General features: G+C 49.1%; 1 pseudogene; it reads left to right on the top strand.

Annotated features, from left to right (window-relative positions):
* Positions 1 to 13,205, top strand: part of LOC119951522 — a 58,076-nt pseudogene extending 44,871 nt beyond the window's left edge.
* The last annotated feature ends 485 nt before the right edge of the window (positions 13,206 to 13,690 follow it).

Here is a 13,690-nt window from a genome sequence, read left to right as displayed (position 1 = left end):
AATTCATCGGGACCGGAATCGACCTTTGAATCCCGGAGAAGAAATGTTTGCCCAAGCTGTTGGCATCAAGAAAAATTTTCAGTGTGACTGGAAAATATCAGTGTGACTGGAAAAGCACCGAGACACACATATTCGGGTGAGTGTTCCAGAGCACTGACTGTGGAAAGAGCTTTAACCAGTTACACAGCCTGAAAAACATCATACCATTCAAAGCGGGGAGAGACCGTACACGTGTTCTGTGTGTGGACGAGGCTTCAACTGATTGACCAACATGGAGAGACACGAGGAGACCCAAAACATGGAGAAACCGTGGAAATGTTGGGACTGTGGAAAGGGATTCAGAGTCCCTTCTGCACTGGAAGCTCATCGGCGCATTCACACTGGGGAGAGGCCATTCATCTGCCCTCACTGTGAGAAGGGATTCACTGTGTTATCCAGCCTGATGTCACACCAGAGGGTTCACACTGGGGAGAGGCCGTTCACCTGCTCAGTGTGTGGGAAACGGTTTACTGAGTTATGCGACCTGCGGGTACACCACCGCGTTCACACTGGGGAGAGGCCGTTCATCTGCTCTCAGTGTGGGAAGGGATTCACTACGTTATCCAATCTGAAGACACACCAGCGAGTTCACACTGGGGAGAGGCCGTTCATCTGCTCTCAGTGTGGGAAGGGATTCACTGAGTTGTCCAGCCTGCGGAGTCACCAGCGAGTTCATACTGGGGAGAGGCCATTCACCTGCTCGCAGTGCGAGAAGGGATTCACTCGGTTGGCCAACCTGCAGGCACACCAGCGAGTTCACACTGGGGAGAGGCCGTTCACCTGCTCTCAGTGTGGGAAGAGATTCACTCGGTTATCCAACCTGCGGAGTCACCTGCGCGTTCACACAGGGGAGAAGCCGTTCACCTGCTCTCAGTGTGGGAAAGGATTCACTCAGTTATCCAGCCTGCGGTCACACCAGCGAGTTCACACTGGGGAGAGGCCGTTCACCTGCCCTCAGTGTGGGAAGCGATTCACTGAGTTATCCAACCTGCAGAGACACCAGCGAGTTCACACCGGGGAGAAGCCGTTCACCTGTTCTCAGTGTGAGAAGGGATTTACTCGGCTATCCAGCCTGCAGTCACACCAGCGAGTTCACACAGGGGAGAGACCGTTCATCTGCTCTCAGTGTGGGAAAGGATTTATTCACTCATCCAATCTGCGGACACACCAGCGAGTTCACACTGAGTAGATGCCATTCACCTGCTCTCAGTGTGGGAAGGGATTCTGTGTTTCCTCATACCTGCTGAGACACCAACACGTTCACAATTGATTACTGGGGTTGGATTCAATTACATCCAGGACTGCATTTCGTTCATTCTGACAGCTGTTCAAGTGGGATGGTCGGAGGGTTTCTTTCTGCTGGACTGGCCGGTCTCACGACTTTGTCTCCAGTGGGCTGATCCTCTTTGAGACTTGATGCCAATATCTGACTTCAAATTTCACAAGGATCACGGAGTGAAAGAGTGTTTGGAAGTTTGAAGACATTTCTGTTTGGAACCCCCAAATCATGCCACGTTGCCAGAGAGATGGGCTGTGGTGGATACATGGTTATTCGTGTTTAATTTATCTGTCCTTCACAGAAGAAAACTCTCTGAGGGGCAAGTTGTCTGAGGTGGGCTGGGAAACTGATGGGAGACAGGCTAATATTTAAGGAATTCTTACATATTTACCAGGGGGCCAGTTGGCTGGATACTTGGTTCATGATGAGGAGAGACTCGAACAGCACGGGTTTAATTCCCGTACCGGCTGAGGTTATTCATGAAGGCCCCGCGTTCTCATCATTGCCCCTCACCTGAGGTGTGGTGACCCTCATGTTAAATCACCAGTCATCTCCCTCACTGTCAAAGGGGAGAGCAGCCTATGGTCCTCATAAATACAACAAATATAGATTATTAAGGGTCAAAACTGCAACAGAAAAAGTGACGAAACGGTAGCTAACATGAAAAGTTAAAGATTCCATTTGCTCAAAGGAAGAGGCTCATAAAGTGGCCAAAATAGTCGTAAGCCTGAGGATTGGGACCGTGTTTGAGAATTCAGCAAAGGAGGACCAAGAAACTGATAAAGAGAAAATAGAATATGAGAGCAAACTGGGGAGAAACATAAAAACCGACTGGAAAAGCTCCTATAGGAATGTGAAAAGGAAAAGATTAGCAAAGACCAATGTGGGAACTGAAAGAGATTAGTATTAGTGAAAAAGTAGTACTGGAGAAATTAATGTGGTTGAAAGTTAATAAATCCCCTAAAGCTGATGCTCTACATCCCAGAGTGTTGAAAGAGGCGGCTGTAGAGATAGTGGATACATTGGTGATCATCTTTCAAAATTCTATAGATTCTGGAATGGTTCGTGCAGATTGGAAGCTGTTAGCCTGAGCTAATGGGCTGGGGCCGGTTTAGCTCAGTTGGCTGGACAGCTGGTTCATGATATAGAGCAAAGCCAGCAGCGTGGGCTCAACCCCGTGCCGGCTGATGTTATTCATGAAAGCCCCGCCTTCTCAACCTTGCCCTTGTCCTGACCTGTGGTGATCCTCAGGTTAAATCACCACCAGTCACCACCCCCCTCAAAGGGGAAAGCAACCTATGGTCACGTGGGACTATGACAACTTTACCTTCCCTTAGCCTGACATCAGTAGGGAAAATGCTACAATCTATTATAAAGGATGTGATAACATATGTGTTAGGAACAGGAGTAGGCCACTCGGTCTCTCGAGCCTGCTCCACCATTCAATAAGTTCCCGGCTGATCTGATTGTAACCTCAACTCCACATTCCCGCTGACTTTGATAACCTTTCACCCCCTTGCTTGACAAGAATCTATCCAGCTCCGCCTTCAAAATATTCAAAGACTCTGCTTCCACTGCCCTTTTGAGGAAGAGTTCCAAAGACTCCCAAAACAAGAACTTTTAAAGTGTAGTCACTGTTGTAATGTACAAAACTATAGGTCGGGCTGAGAAATTCAATTTAATTTTAAAATTCAATCACTTTTGCACCAAATTCACAGATATAAGTAACAAGGTCAAGGAAGTCATTTTAAACTCTAACATTTAGCTTCATGCAGTCATTTCCCATTATATTGATTTCATATTAATCAACAGTAACAAAACAGTTGATTATTCAGAAATGGACTTTGATTAAGTTGTTAGCAAAACAATGTAATAGATAATATTGTAATGGCTGGATTGTTCTTTTATAAATTATAAATTAAGATTGTACAAACCGAAATGTTGCGAGAAACTGAAAAACTAGCAGAAATCGTTGATACCAAGAAATTATTTTCTATCTTTGATAAGTAGTAGGATATTATATTCTATCCAAGTCTGGCTCAAGAATAAGCTTGTTGTTCAACCTGATCATGATTAGCAAGGAAGAAAGATATTGTCTTCCACAAACTGTCTTTTTGAGCCAGTGTACCTTGTATTAACTAAATGTATTAATTAGATTACTATATTAATTAGCTACCAGTCAGTAACATGTTAAATAAGTAATGACAGTAATGACCCTTAATCGAGTTAGTATTAATGAATCAATAATGAATCAGTAGTTATAATAAAAGACTGAGTTTAATTTGTGCTCAAAATATTTTAATTACTGTGTATGTAAAGAATGTGAAATGAGGATAAATGTACTGGCAAGAGAGACCTTCAAACTCTGATTAGCCTCAACATTTGAAACTGTCTGAAAAGGGATTGTATAGAATCAGATAAAGGGATAGTATGAAACAGTTCTGTTGTATTCCTGTCTGAGATAATGAGAGAAGGTGGTGTCAGTAATTGGGGAGCCAAATATCTCGAGACCAAATTGTCCTGTTACAACAGGCTCAACTCTGCCGTGAAATGGTCACTTTGGGGATAAAAGTAGAGGTTCTGAAGGTCTTCCTTGCTGGCCAAGTACTGAAGATTCCTGAGGCCGAGTTCCAAGGAAATTACTGTCAAAGAAGGAGCCAGACTCCAGAGGCTGAATTCCAGAAGAATTACTGTCAAAGAAGGAGCCAGAGAGGGTTACGCTTCTACAGACTGATCACCCACATGAAGTTGGAAAAGTCAATGTCTTAAAGTTGTTCAGTAAACCTTTCTCATTCAATAAACTTCTTTTTAAATTTGCTATCCAGAGAATTCTGCCTTTGTCTTAATTTGTTAAAGTCTTGTCTGAACCAAAGTGAATTTATTAAATGGTAAGTTGGGGGTGGCTGAAATCAATTAGGTTCCAGCTAACAAAATCAGATAACAGAAATCGTCAATTTAAAAACTTGCATTTCTATAGCGCCTTTCACAACCACAGGTTGGCCCTGTGGTGAATTATACACCTAGTAATTCACACTGTTGTATTACATGTATTGTGTTCTCGTGGGCTCTATATACGAGCCACTGCGCGGCTCTGTCCCTAGGGGGAGATCAGTTTATACTGGGCTCCACCCTTGGCTCCGCCCATGGCTCCTCCCACTAACCGGAAGTATAAAGCACTGCAGTCGTAAGCCTACTCTCAGTTCATCTCGTCGCAGGCAGGCTCTGTTGTAAGACTATTAAAACCACTGTTTACTTCCAATCACGTATCTTGTGAATTGATGGGCTCATCAATTTAATAGTCTTAGAAAACTTGAAGACAACTACAATGGAATCAGCCCTCAAACCTGACTGACTAGAACTCGACCCGCAGGATGCAGAGGCAAAATAAATCTTTCTACACTGGCTCAGATATTTCAAGGCCTACCTGGCTAAATCAAGCACTTCAGAAACTACAGAGGGACAGAAACTCAGCCTACTGCACGCAAGGGTGAGACATCGTACTCCACACAACTTAACTGCACTACCTCGTATACGGAGGCCCTGGCCATACTCGACCGAATGTGCGTGTGGCCCATCAACGAGGTCTACGCGCACCATATTTTCACGACCCGCTGCCAGCACACCGCGGAGTCGTTGGAAGACTTTCTGCGCGATTTAAAAGCCCTAGCTCGGGAATGCAATTATCAGGCTGTCACAGCCTCCCAGCATATGGAACTCGCTGACCGTGATGTATACGTGGCAGGACTCAGGTCCAACTATGTGCGCCAACGGTTGCTTGAGAAAGGGGCCCAGAACTTGGAGGACACTGTAGAGTTAGCTACAATCATGGAAGGTCTCGTTCCGCAGCCTCCCCTCGTTCCCCGCAGACCAAGCGATCCCATCATGGGCCCCCGACCAGTGACTGCCCCAGGCCTGCGCCGTGCGGCCACCCACTCACTATGCAGCACCAGCATGCCATTTTTGTGGGCAGCCCCAACACCCACGGCAGCATTGCCCGGCCCGCAACGCGACCTGCAGCAGCTGGGGTCGCAAAGGACGCTATGCCCGGGTATGCCTTGCGAAGAAAACTCCAAACTCCCCCGCAGTCCAGAGCACTCGCTTCCCAAACTCGTAGGCCCCGTAACGCTGCAGCCTGTATGCCGACTCCGTCCCCACCCGACATGTGCGACTCATGGGGGCTGCCATCTTGGCAGCCCTCCTCAAACGCGACCGGCCACATGCGACTCATTGGGGCCGCCATCTTGGGCGCCATCTTCCTCGCCGTCCGCCACGTGCGATCCACGGGGGTGGCCATCTTGGGCTCCATCCTCTCCAACCTCTGAAACTTGTCTCGAAGACTACGACCTCAGCGGGCAGTCATCACGGGGCCACTCCAGCACAGCTGATCGAGCCGCCGACTACCCGCAACTCAGCGCGGTCACGTTGGACCAGTCGTGTCCGAAACACCTCCGGAAATCTATGATGACCGTTAAAATCAACGGGTACAGTACACCGTGCCTCTTCGACTCCGGGAGCACCAACAGCTTCGTACACCCAGATCTGCGAAGACGCTGTTCGCTCCCTATTTTCCCTGCACGGCAAACTATCTCCCTTCCCTCGGGCTCACACTCTGTTCACATCCAAGGGCGCACCGTCGCGACCCTAACGATTCAGGGCGCTAGCTACTCAAATTTCCAGCTGTACGTACTCCCCAAACTCTGCGCCCAACTCTTACTGGGACTCGACTTCCAGTGTAACCTCAAAAGCCTCACACTCAGCTTCGGCGGGCCCCTACCCCCACTCACTATCTGCAGTCTAGCGACGCTAGAAATCGACCCCCCTCCACTCTTTGCTAACCTCACTCCGGACTGCAAACCCATAGCCACTCTCAGCAGGCGGTATAGCCTGCAGGACAGGGTGTTTATCAGAACCGAGGTCCAGAGGCTCCTATGTGAGGGGATCATAGAGGCCAGTAACAGCCCCTGGAGAGCTCAGGTGGTGGTTGTCAAGACCGGGGAAAAATTCCGAATGGTAGTGGACTACAGCCAAACCATTAACCGATTCACGCTCCTCGATACGTACCCCCTCCCCAGGATTGCAGACATGGTGAATCAGATCGCCCAGTACCGCATCTTCTCCACGGTGGACCTGAAGTCTGCATACCACCAGCTCCCAATCCGCCCAGAAGACCACCACTACACGTCATTCGAGGCAGATGGCCGCCTCTTCCATTTCCTCCGGGTCCCCTTTGGCGTCACGAATGGGGTCTCGGTGTTCCAACGAGCAATGGACCGAATGGTGGACCAGTACGGGCTGCGGGCCATGATCAGCAGGACGATGACACTAACCTCCATCGATTTCTCCAAACTGCCCAGAAACTTAATCTCACGTATAACACGGAGAAATGCGTTTTCCGCACGACCAGGCAAGCAATCCTTGGCTATGTCATGGAAAACGGAGTCCTGGGCCCCGACCCGCACCGTATGCAACTCCCTCTTACAATTCCCTCTCCCTCATTGTCCCAGGGCCCTCAAGAGGTGCCTGGGATTCTTTTCGTATTATGCCCAGTGGGTCCCTCAGTATGCGGACAAAGCCCGCCCACTATTTAAGGCCACACTCTTCCCACTGTCAGCTGAGGCTCGCCAGGCCTTCAACTGCATCAAGGAGGACATCGGCAAAGCCGCCATGCGGGCGGTGGATGAATCCATCCCCTTTCAGGTGGAGAGCGACGCCTCGGAGGTCGCTCTCGCAGCCACTCTAAATCAGGCAGGGAGACCAGTTGCCTTCTTCTGCCAAACCCTCTCCGCTTCGGAACTTTGACACTCCGCGGTCAAAAAAGAAGCACAAGCCACCGTGGAAGCTGTACGACACTGGAGGCACTACCTCGCAGGTAGGAGGTTCACCCTCATCACCGACCAAAGATCGGTTGCCTTCATGTTTGACAACTCGCAAAGGGGCAAAATTAAAAATGATAAAATCCTGCGGTGGAGGATCGAACTCTCCACCTAAAATTATGATATTATGTATCGACCGGGGAAGCTCAATGAGCCCCCAGATGCCCTGTCCCGCGGCACGTGCGCCAGCGCGCAAGACAACCGCCTGAAAGCCATCCACAATGACCTCTGCCACCCGGGAGTCACCCGGCTCGCCCACTACGTCAAAACCCAAAATCTGCCTTTCTCCACCGAGGAGGTAAAAGCCATCACCAGGGATTGCCTGATCTGCGCGGAGTGCAAACCGCACTTCTATAGACCAGATAAGGCCCACCTGGTAAAGGCCTCCTGGCCCTTTGAACGCCTGAGCATATATTTCAAAGGGCCACTCCCCTCGACCAATCGAAATGTGTACTTTCTGAACATCATCGACGAGCTCTCCTGCTTCCCGTTTGCCATCCCGTGCCCCGATATGACCTCCCACACAGTCATCAGAGCCCTGCACAGTATCTTCACCCTGTTCGGGTTCCCCAGCTACGTACACAGCGACAGGGTTCATCCTTTATGAGCGACGAGCTGCGTCAGTTCCTGCTCGACAAGGGCATCGCCTCGAGCAGGACTACCAGTCACAACCCCAGGGGAAATGGGCAGGTGGAGAGGGAGAACGCGACGGTCTGGAAGACCGTCCTACCGACCCTCCGGTCCAGGAAGCTCCCGACCTCCCATTGGCAGGAGGTCCTCCCCGACGCGCTCCATGCTATTAGGTCCCTCCTATGCACAGTCACTAACCAGACCCCTCACGAGCGGCTATTTGTTTTTTCTAGGGGCACTACCACGGGGGTTTCGCTCCCAGCTTGGTTGAAGACACCGGGCCCGGTTCTCCTCCGGAAGCACGTCCGGGCACATAAAACTGACCCACTCGTAGAGAGAGTGCTTCTACTCCACTCGAACCCCCAATACACCTTCATCGAATACCCTGACGGCCGTCAGGACACTGTTTCCCTCCGGGACCTGGCGCCTGCAGGATCCAACTCCACCACCACTACCGCCGAGGTACCCCTCACACTACACCCCAGCCAACCCTCCGTGCCCGGCGTCCCCGCACCTATAGGTTCACTGCCCGTGCTCCGCGCCCCCATGCCTATAGGTTTCCTCTGCCCCCCGTCGCACCAGTCGGGTACGAAGCTCGGACCGAATCACCCCCGGAGTCCACTATCGTACCCTTACCGACCGTCACCACCCAGCCACCCGAAGAGGCTGCAACCCCGGTGCTCCGCCGATCTCAAAGGACGACTCGGCCGCCGGACCGGCTCAATTTGTAGACCCATCACCCCCGCCGGACTTAATTTTTTTACAGGGGGTGAATGTGGTGAATTATATACCTAGTAATTCACACTGTGTTGTATTACATGTATTGTGTCCTTGAGGGCTCTGTATACGAGCTCTACCCATAGGGGGATATGAGGAGTTTGTACTGGGCTCCACCCTTGTTCCGCCCATGGCTCCTCCCACTAACCAGAAGTATAAAGCACTGCAGTCGTAAGCCTGCTCTCAGTTCATCTCGTCGCAGGCAGGCTCAGTTGTAAGACTATTAAAACCACTGTTCACTTCCAATCACTTGTCTTGTGAATTCATGGTCTCATCAGCCCCAAAGTGCTTTACAGCCAATGAAGTGCTTTTGAAGTGTCGTCGCTGTTGTAATGTAGGAAACGCAGCAGCCAATTTACACACAGCAAGATCCCACACACAGCAATGTGATAATGAGCCGATGATCTATTTTTAATGATGTTGACTGAGGGATAAATATTGACCAGGACACCGGGGATAACTCCCCTGCTCTTCTTCAAAATAGTGGCTGTGGGAACTTTTACACCCACCTGAGAGGGGCAGACAGGGCCTCAGTTTAACATCTTATTTCCCTGGATTCTGGAAAATATCAGTTCCAGTGGATTGGAAAAAGGCCAATTTAACGCCCTTATTCAAAACAGGAGAAAGGCCGAAAGTAGGAAACTATAGACCAGTTAGTTTAACGTCTGTTGGGAAATTGTTGGAATCCAATATTAAGGAACATTTGGAAAGTCAAAACGCAATCCATCAGAGTCCGCATGGTTTTTTTGACGTGTAAATCATGTTTGACCAATTTGCTGGAGTTCGTTGAAGATGTAACAAGCTGACCATCAGAAAGCAGAGTGGGGATGGATAAATTTAGTGTCGATCACTGGCCAGCTGCTTTAATGCTTTCAGCAACACAAGCTGTGTGAAGTCAAAAAGCAGTGTAGATCACTGAGCAATTGCTTTAATGCTGGTGTAATTTCATTGGGGGTTTGGCACAGTGGCTATCACTGCTGCCCCACAGTGTAAGGAACCCGAGCTCAATTCCAACCTTGGGTGACTATCTGGGTGGAGTTTGCACACTCTCCCTGTGTCTGCGTGGGTTTCCGTCAGCTGCTCTGGTTTCCTCCTACTGTCCCAAAGATATGCAGATTAGGTGGGTTGGCGATGCTAAATTACCCCTTTCTTGTCCAGGGCCAGGTGTGGTCCCAGGATTGCAAGGATCGGGTGGGAGCTGTGTTAGGGTGCTCTTTCAGAGAGTCGGCGCAGGCTCGATGGGCTGAATGGTCTCCCTCTCCACTCTCGGGTTTTGTGTGATTCCATGAAATGGGTATCTTTCCGGTTGACAAGCTGTAACTACGTGCTACAGGTTTCAGTTCTGGAGCCCCAACTATTTACAATCTATATTAATAACTTGGATGCAGATGTGAGCCAAATTTGCAGACGACACCAAAGGTGGGGAAAAAAAGTTGCGATGAGGAAATAAGAAATTTGCAAATGCATATGTTAGGTGAGTGGACCTAAATTTGGCAATTGGATTTGAACATGGATAAGTGTGAGGTTATCTAATTTAGTCGGAGGAATAAAAAGGCAATTTAAATGGAGAGAATCTTCAAGATGTTTCCATACAGAGGGATCTGGTGCCCTTTTGCACAATCGCAGGTCAGTCTGCAGGGGCAGCAGTTATAAGGAAGAAAAGTGGAATTTGGCATTTATTGCTGATGGAATAAAGTATAAAAGTTGAGATGTGCCGTTGTAACTGGAGAGGGATTGGTGAGGCCACATCTGGAGTACTGCGCATACTTTTGGTCCCCTTAATTGAGGCAGGATGACGGTTCAGAGAAGGTTCACTGGATTGATTCCAGGGATGAAGAGCTTGTCTTGTGAAGCTAGACTGAGCAGTTTCGGCTCATAAACTCTCTGGAGGTTAGACGAATGAGAGGAGATCGAATTGAGGTATATAGAACATAGAACAGTACATAGAACAGTACAGCACAGAACAGGCCCTTCGGCCCTCGATGTTGTGCCGAGCAATGATCACCCTACTCAAACCCACGTATCCACCCTATACCCGTAACCCAACAACCCCCCCCCCAACCTTTTTAGGACACTACGGGCAATTGATCATGGCCAATCCACCTAACCTGCACATCTTTGGACTGTGGGAGGAAACCGGAGCACCCAGAGGAAACCCACGCACACACGGGGAGGACGTGCAGACTCCGCACAGACAGTGACCCAGCCGGGAATCGAACTTGGGACCCTGGAGCCGTGAAGCATTTATGCTAACCACCATGCTACCGTGCTGCCCATATAAGATGTTAAAGGGCATTGACAGAGTAGACGTAGAGCGGACATTCTAGAATTAGAGGACATAGTTTTAGGCTAATAGGTGGCAGATTTAAAACCCGAAATGAGGAGGAATTACTTCACTCGAAGGGTTGTCAATCTGTGGAATTCTCTACCCCCCAGAGTACAGTGGGCACCAGGAGACCGACAGTTTAAAAAAAATAAATTTAGAGTACCCAATTCATTTTTCCAATTAAGGGGCAATTTAGTGTGGCCAATCCACCTAGCCTGCACATGAAAATGAAATGAAATGAAAATCGCTTTATTGTCACTTGTAGGCTTCAATGAAGTTACTGTGAAAAGCCCCTAGTCGCCACATTTCGGCGCCTGTCCGGGGAGGCTGGTACGGGAATCGAACCGTGCTGCTGGCTTGCTTGGAAAGCCAGCGATTTAGCTGAGTGAGCTAAACATCTTGTGGGGGTGAAACCCACGCAAACACGGGGAGAATGTGCAAACTCCACACGGACAGTGACCCAGAGCCGGGATCGAACCTGGGACCTCAGCGCTGTGAGGCGGCAGGACTAACCCACTGCGTCACCGAGCTGCCCTGACGGACAGGTTTTTAATACGTAATGGCAAGGGTTACGGGTTGTGGCCAGGAAGGTAGAGATGAGGCTGAGAGGAGATGAACCATGATCCTATTGAATGGTGGAGCAGGCTCGAGGGGCTGAATGGCCAACTCCTGCTCCTATGTTCTTTTGAAAGAAGTTTGTCCTGACAGTGCAGCACTCCCTCAGTGCTGGGACGAGGAATGTCGGATGTGATTTTTGTCCTCAGGTCCCTGGACTGGGATTTGAACCCACAACCTTCTGACCCAGAGGTGAGAGAGCTGCCCACTGAGCCACGGCTGACACAATAGACAATACAAAGTTAGAAATGGAAAGTTACCCATTGAAATCCCCCACCCTTTGCCTCCAGTGCCTAAATCTAATAATAAAACCCCCCAGTATAAATAACATGGATTTGACTGGCAAATGAAGTGTTGGTTTAGAGCCACGAGTTGCGACTTTTTAACTTCCCATTTGAGCCTCGGGCACCTTTCTGTCGTTATTGCTCGTGTCAATGACAGGCAGGAGACGGAGCTGGGGGCTGAATTTAGCTGAGAATAACAGGGCCTGGGCCCCAGTTGGGAAACTGCCATGGGCATTGCACTAATAGAGGCAGGAAGGTGCTGGAGGACTGACTGGGAAATGGGCCTCCAACCAATTGTTATATCGGTCACTCAGGGCTAAAGAGAAACCCGTCTCTTTAAATACATAAACAGGGAAGAGGCTGCAATGAAATCTGTCCCTTTTAACCTGCGCAAAAGCAGGAGGCTCAGATTCACAGGAGGAATCCATTCAGCCCATCGGGTCCCTGCTATCTCTTTGAAAGGATTTTCTGATTCATCCAACTGCTCTGTTATTTCCCCACAGCCCTGCAAATTCTTCCCTTTCAAGTCTTTACCCTTTGGAAAGATACAATTGAATCTGCTTTCAGGCTGATCAGAACAACTCACTGTGTCAAAAAATAAAATAAAATCTCATCTCCCCCTTTGGCCCCTTTGCCAATTACCTCAGAGGGACTCACTTTCTGTTAATGAGCCTGTCAACCCCTCTCACCCACTTTCCCTAAAGTGCATCGATCTAATCATGAAAAGTCCAAAAAAATCAAATATTTTTACTGATAAACATTTATTAATGAAACAGAACATGGTTTAAAAAAACAGAAAATTTCTTGATGAACAAAGACAACCAGAGTAAAAGGATGTTCACAATGTTCTGGACCCAAATGGTTTTCTCTTTAATTCATGTGTAGCCTGTTCCCTGCCCTCTTTGTGGAACACCTCCGCTCAGTCCACAAGCCTGACCCTGACCTTCCGCTTGCTACCATTAGAATTCACCACCTTGCTCTCAGGCTCACATTCCTGTCCTCGGCCTGCTGCAATGTTCCGCAGAAGCCCAACACAAGCTGGACAAACAGCCCCTCATCTTCCCATGAGGCACTTTACAGCCTTCTGGACTCAACATTGTTTTTATTTTATTTTCTCTCATTCTCGCTTGGCGTTGTAAAGTTAACTTAAGGGTTAAGTCATGGCAGGAGATCCCAGATCCGTGTCATGCGTTTCCTGTGCGATGTGGGAATTCATGGACCCTTCTGGTGTTCCTGACTCCTTCACGTGCAGGAAGTGTGTCCGACTGCAGCTCCTGTCAGACCGCTCGATGGCTCTGGATATGCAGGTGGATTCACTTCGGAGCATCCACGATGCTGAGGAAATTGTCGATAGCACGTTCATTAAGTCACACCGTAGATAAAAATTACTGAGGAAGATAGGGAAAGGGCTACCATCAGACAGAGGAAGTGTAGGAAGTCAGTGCAGGTGTCCCCTGTAGTCATCTCCCTCCAAAACAGATATACCGTTTTGGATACTGTTGGGGGAGATGACTCACCAGGGGAAGGCAGCAGTAGCCAGGTTCATGGCACCGTGGCTGGCTCTGCTGCACAGCAGGGCAGGAAAAAGAGTATCAGAGCTATCGTGATAGGGGATTCAATTCTGAGGGGAATAGATAGGCATTTGTGCGGCTGCAAACGAGACTCCAGGATGGTGTGTTGTCTCCCTGGTGCAAGTGTCTTGGATGTCTCCGAGCGGCTGCAGGGCATTCTGGAGGGGGAGGGTGAACAGCCAGCTCTCTTGGTGCATAAAGGCACCAACGATATTGGTAAAAAATGGGATGAGGTCCTACAAGCTGAATTTAGGGAGTCAGGGGTTAAACTAAAAGGTAGAACCTCAAAGGTAGTA

Source organism: Scyliorhinus canicula, chromosome 17 (genome assembly GCF_902713615.1).
Source record: "Scyliorhinus canicula chromosome 17, sScyCan1.1, whole genome shotgun sequence".
Classification (NCBI taxonomy): domain Eukaryota; kingdom Metazoa; phylum Chordata; class Chondrichthyes; order Carcharhiniformes; family Scyliorhinidae; genus Scyliorhinus; species Scyliorhinus canicula.
The sequence above is the reverse complement of the archived record's forward strand: the minus strand, read 5'-3'. Positions and strand labels throughout refer to the sequence as shown.